This window comes from Balaenoptera musculus, chromosome 8, assembly GCF_009873245.2.
Source record: "Balaenoptera musculus isolate JJ_BM4_2016_0621 chromosome 8, mBalMus1.pri.v3, whole genome shotgun sequence".
NCBI classification, from domain to species: domain Eukaryota; kingdom Metazoa; phylum Chordata; class Mammalia; order Artiodactyla; family Balaenopteridae; genus Balaenoptera; species Balaenoptera musculus.
Window position 1 is genome coordinate 99,160,276 of NC_045792.1, and position 6,673 is coordinate 99,166,948.

Genomic DNA, 6,673 nt, shown 5'->3' on the forward strand with positions numbered 1-6,673 from the left:
GGAACCTGCTTCTTTCTGCCGTTACTGCCACGACTCTGATTTAAATTACCATAATTTCTGCACCCTCACAGTAACTTCCAAATTTTTGTCTTCGCCACTTGTACCCCCTTCCAATTCATTCTCCATTCAACTCCTAGAGCAGCAATTCTCAAACTTGATTAATACATAGACCCCATTTAAAGGAAAGGAATTCTCAAGGAACACAGTTTGACATCCACTCTCCTAAGACTTTTAATCTATGAAAATGTCAGTTTTGAATTTTCCTTGCTGTAGAGATTCTTTATCATTGTGCTGGTAATGTTTTCAACAAGTTACTTAAACACCCACAGAATTGAAAATATATCTGTGATTCTTTGGGCTTGGAGTATTCGATTTCACACCTAAAGCCAGAATTCTGATTATTTGCTTCCCAGTTAAAACCTTGCAGGCTTCCATTGCTCTTTGAATAAAACTCCATATTTTAAATGTGATCTCTAAGGACCTGTACCTTCTGACCTTGGCCTGTCTCTCCAGCGTTACCTCACTGTCTGGTATATTAGGTTCCAGCCTCACTCTTTCCAGTTCTTCTATTGTGCCATGTTCCTTCCTGCCTCAAGGAGTATTTGCATGTGTGGTTTTCCTCTTTTGAGTGCTTGTCTTCAGGTGGCGATGCTTCCTGTTCCCTCAAATGGCCTGCTCATCCTTCAGCTTAAATACCACAGTAGTCCCCCCTTATCCATGGTTATTCTGTTACCTGTGGTCAACCGTGGTCCAAAAATATTAAATGGAAAATTCCAGAAATAAACAATTCATAAGTTTTAAATTACATGTCATTCTTAGTAGCATGATGAAATCTCATGTCTATGGCTCCATCCCTCCTGGGACCTGAATCATCCCTTTGTCAGGTGTATCCTGCCCATTAGTCACTTAGCAACTGTCAGGGTTATCAGATCCACTATTGTGGTATCACAGTGCTCGTGTTCACGTGACCCTTATTTACTTAATGGTGGCCCCAAAGTGCCAGAGTAGCAAAGCGCCATGCTAACAATTCGCATACGCCAAAGAGAAGCTATACGTGCTTCCTTTAAGTGAAAAGATGGAAGTTCTCCACTTAATAAGGAAAGAAAAAAAAATTGTATGCTTAAGTTGCTAAGGTCTACAGTAAGAACGAATCTTCTACCCATGAAATTATCAAGAGGGAAAAAGAAATCCGTGCTAGTTTGGCTGTCACACCTCAAACTGCAAAAGGGAAGGCCACAGTGCATGAAAAGTGCTCAGTTAAAATGGAAAAGGCATTACATTCGTACAATAAGGTATTCTGGGAGAGAGAGGCCACATTCACCTACCGTTTATTATAGTATATTGTTATAATTGTTCTATTTTATTACTAGTTATTGTTCTTAATCTCTTATTGTGCCTAATTTATAAATTAAACTTTATTATAGCTATGTACGTATAGGAAAAACAGTATAGATAGGGTTTGGTACTATCCTCTGTTTCAGGCATCCCTTGTGGTTAAGGGGGACTATACTTCCTCAGGGACACTCTCTTGGCACCTCCAGACTTGGTTGTGTTCCTCTGTTATCTACACCCTTGGCACTCTGTACTTTCCTTTGTAGCACATAGGAGAACTGCAATTAGTTATTTGCAGAAGAATTATCAATATTTCTTAACTGTGTTTGTTTAATGTTTGTTTCCCTGCCAGGCAGTGAGCTCCTCAAAGGCAAGGGTAAATCTTCCTTGTTCACCATTGTATCTCCTACTGCACCATGTAAAATGCCTGCTACGGGAGAGGTGGTCAAATATTTGCTGAAAGGAACCGCCCCAGATGCTTAAACCAAATAATAAATTAATAATATGTATTGACCTATAATCACACTGGAATAAATGTTAGAAGTTTACATAGGAACAAACTAGAAAATAAAAGTAAAAGATTGAGGTGGTTTCCAGCAAGATTGAGAGAGAATTCAGGATTTAAGCATCTGGGGTCTGAAGTCAAGGTCACCCAAGTATTAAGTACGTTAGAGTCATCTATTATTCAGTATTTCTTTATCTAATCAAGTAAATGCACTATGAGATAATCTGTGCTCCTTTTGTTTCGCCTCTGTACATGCTGTTAAACACGACTTATGTAATTCCGTTTATTTGCTTGATTTACTAGAGGTGAACATTGAGGGGTGAAACAGGATGTCTAGTAAAATCCAGGTCCTTCAAGGTCATTGGCTGAGCTAGACAAGGTCCTTAGAGCTTCCAAGGAGATCAGTAGATATGGCCCAGGACCAGCTACTCTGAGCTGAGCCCAAATGGCCCAGGTCTGTTCCTATCCAGCATATATGGGGACAGGAGCAAGGGTACAAATGGAAGCACATGTTCCAGATATCTTATAAAAGTTATAAATCAATCAAAGAAACTGTTAAACAAGATATGTTCTGACCTCCTATTTTAACGAACCAACTTTCATAATGAGATAGAAAGGCAGATTTTAATTTGGAATTTTCAGAGTCCTCAGAGTTCTGTGTTGGAACATTGCAATGTTGTGAGAACCACCATTTATCTCCACTCCACTTCACTCTCCTACCCATAGCCTGTGGCCCAATTTCTCCTCTCTTCCCAATCCCACTCCGATCTGTGTTGTGAGGGGCCCCCCACACACGGAGAGCATGGGTGTGGACACTACAGGTGACGTGTCCAAGCTCTGGTCATATTTCTAGTAGGCAACTACCTTTTGGTCACCCACTGGGCCAAGGGGTACCCACACCGGGGAGGACAGACTCAGGGGAGAGACTCATGTGGGCCTTGGGTGTGAAATGAGGGCCATTTGGGTAGAAAATTCTGGAGGTTTGGGCTCTTGGTGGCTTGTCCTCTTGATCCAACACATCTTCTCCCCCAGGCGAAGGGCACAGTGGAGAAGGCCAGAGTGAAGCCCTCTAAAGCCTGAGTCGTGAGCAGCGGTCCTTCCTTCCCAGATCTGGAGGTGATACAAAATGGCCTGGTGGCATGCTGATTTATCCCACCCCTTTTTTCCTATTATAATATGTGGATGTCTAGAAGAAGCTACAATTGGGAGGAGGGAAGTGCTGCCTTGGGTGAAGGTTTTTTTTTTTTCCTCTTATGCAAAGACTTTGTTCAGATTGCTGATTCTGGAATTAGGCCCAATATCATGCTGGTTGGACTGGTCTCTCTGTTTTCTTTTAGATCATTCCAGATCCTCAAAAGGGCACAACTACTAGCACAAATAACATAAATGTTTTACAGCATTTAAATTATATAGGTGTTGGAAATACCAGGAGAATATATGAAGGGAAGTAAGATTTGGAATCATTTTTTTATTCCTCATTGATGTATCAAAGATGACATTTATGGAGCAATCTCTAGTCACATCTAGTTTTTAATTTAATATTAAGATCTTACACTTCAAAGGACATAGAGGATTTATAACGTTGGTGGTTAAAAAAAAAGGCTCTAACGTAAAACAGATGAAAATGAAATGGAAATCACTGAAGGAGAATTGGAGGCCTCCCTCCCTCCCTCCCTCATCAGTAGTCCTGAGGACCTCTGCTCCAGGTTTCTCAAAGTATGAGAAACCTCCACGAATCACCTGGGGCAATTGTTAAAAATGCAGATTCCTGGGCCTTGTCCCTCTGGTTTAGACTCTGGAAATGTACATTTTTTCAGAAGAACCTGCAGTGACTCAGATGTCCTCTAAAGCTTTCAGCTACAATTAGATCCCATTGGACTGGAGTGGAACTAAGACATCTATATTTTTAAATAACCCTCCTGATAATTTTGATAATTAACCTAAAGTTTGTGAGCCACTGAACTATGTGGTCCTCTAAAGTAATATTATCTGAGTCAGTGGTTCTCAAAGTGTGGTCCTGGGACCAGCACATCAGCATCACCTGGAACTTTCAGAAACACACATTCTTAGGCCCCATGGCAGCCCCGAATTAGAATCTGGGGCACAGCCTAGCAATCTGTGTTTTAACAAGTCCTGCAGGTGATTCTGATTCTGCTAAGGTTTGAAAACCACTGGCTTAAAAGATCTCCCTAAATGTCTTTCCCCAACGATTCAATAAACACACACCGACGCTCTGAACATCTTCTCCCAGGAACTTCAGAGGGCCTGGAGAAGTCACAGTTCTCAAAGATTTGCTGGTGGCATTTTCTCTGCATCCCTGATTTCGGTAATGGAGTGATCAGGAGAATGTCAAGTTTCAGGTGGTAGAAAGAAGTCTTTCTCTGAATATAAAAAATGCTGGCTTTTATAAAGAGTTTAATTTCGTTCTTTGTGCTTTCCATATTTTCCAGATAGTAAGCAATTTGGGTCAGCAAAAACAAACCATATTCCTGGAAAATAAAATCAATCAGCACAAAGTGACTTGTAAATGCAGTCAGCTGGGTGTGGCATTGGCTATAAAATTATTCAAAACAGGCCAGGTGCTGCCAGTTTCCTGTGTTTTTCCAGGGTCTTTGGTTGGGAGCTGACATCGTGAAGGCTTCTGTGGGGTTACGATCAACTTTACTTTTCTGCATAATTTTGGCTTCTTCTGAGCAAGAGTCAGGTACAAGAGCAACCCTCATGTTTTGCTGAAGGTGTAGAGGTTGCTGGGTCTTTTGTTCTGTGCTATTTTGAGTAGAAGTGACTTGCCATTTTATTTTCCTGACTTCTGTAGTGGTGTTGCTTCCTCTCTTTTGCCCTCTACCTCCCCACCCTCCCAAAGAAAGTGATTTCTCTAGTTTATCCTCATGCTTGGGAAAGAGCTTTTTTTTTTTTTAATTTTTAAATTTTATTTTATTTATTTTTATACAGCAGGTTCTTATTAGTCATCAATTTTATACACATCAGTGTATACATGTCAATCCCAATCGCCCAACTCAGCCCACCAACACCACCACACCCCTGCAGCTTTCCCCCCTTGGTGTCCATATGTTTGTTCTCTACATCTGTGTCTCAATTTCTGCCCTGCAAATCGGTTCATCTGTACCATTTTTCTAGGTTCCACATATATGTGTTAATATACGATATTTGTTTTTCTCTTTCTGACTTACTTCACTCTGTATGACAGTCTCTAGATCCATCCACGTCTCAACAAATGACCCAATTTCGTTCCTTTCTATGGCTGAGTAATATTCCATTGTATATATGTACCACATCTTCTTTATCCATTCATCTGTTGATGGGCATTTAAGTTGCTTCCATGACCTGGCTATTGTAAACAGTGCTGCAATGAACATTCGGGTGCATATGTCTTTTTGAATTATGGTTTTCTCTGGGTATATGCCCAGTAGTGGGATTGCTGGATCATATGGTAATTTTATTTTTAGTTTTTCAAGGAACCTCCATATTGTTCTCCATAGTGGTTGTATCAATTGACATTCCCACCAACAGTGCAAGAGGGTTCCCTTTTCTCCACACCCTCTCCAGCATTTCTTGTTTGTAGATTTTCTGATGACGCCCATTCTAACTGCTGTGAGGTGGTACCTCATTGTAGTTTTGATTTGTATTTCTCTAATAATTAGTGATGTTGAGCAGCTTTTCATGTGCTTCTCGGCCATCTGTATGTCTTCTTTTTTTTTTTTTTTTAAAGATTGTATACTTTATTTTTTATTTATTTATTTTTGGCTGCATTGGGTCTTCATTGCTGCACGTGAGCTTCCTCTAGCTGTGGTGAGTGGGGGGCCACTCCTCGCTGCGGTGCGCAGGCTTCTCACCGCGGCGGCCTCTCCCATTGCAGAGCATGGGCTCTAGGCACGCAGGCCTCAGCAGTTGTGGCACGTGGGCTCAGCAGCTGTGGCTCATAGGCTCCAGATGCAGGCTCAGCAGTTGCAGCACATGGGCCTAGCTGCTCTGTGGCATGTGGGATCCTCCCCCACAAGGACTCGAACCCGTGTCCCCTACATTGGCAGGCGGATTCCCAACCACTGTGCCATCAGGGAAGCCTGTATGTCTTCTTTGGAGAAATGTCTATTTAGGTCTTCTGCCCATTTTTGGATTGGGTTGTTTGTTTCTTTAATATTGAGCTGCACGAGCTGTTTATATATTTTGGAGATTAATCCTTTGTCCGTTGATTCATTTGCAAATATTTTCTCCCATTCTGAGGGTTGTCTTTTCGTCTTGTTTATGGTTTCCTTTGCTGTGCAAAAGCTTTGAAGTTTCATTAGGTCCCATTTGTTTATTTATGTTTTTATTTCCATTACTCTAGGAGGTGGATCAAAAAAGATCTTGCTGTGATTTATGTCAAAGAGTGTTCTTCCTATGTTTTCTTCTAAGAGTTTTATAGTGTCTGGTCTTACATTTAGGTGTCTAATCCATTTTGAGTTTATTTTTGTGTATGGTGTTAGGGAGTGTTCTAATTTCATTCTTTGACGCGTAGCTGTCCAGTTTTCCCAGCACCACTTATTGAAGAGACTGTCTTTTCTCCATTGTATATCCTTACCTCCTTTGTCATAGATTAGTTGACCATAGCTGTGTGGGTTTACCTCTGGGCTTTCTATCTTGTTCCATTGATCTATGTTTCTGTTTTTGTGCCAGTACCATATTGTCTTGATTACTATAGCTTTGTAGTATAGTCTGAGGTCAGGGAGTCTGATTCCTCCAGCTCCGTTTTTTTCCCTCAGGACTGCTTTGGCTATTCAGGGTCTTTTGTGTCTCCATACAAATTTTAAGATTTTTTGTTCTAGTTCCGTAAAAAAC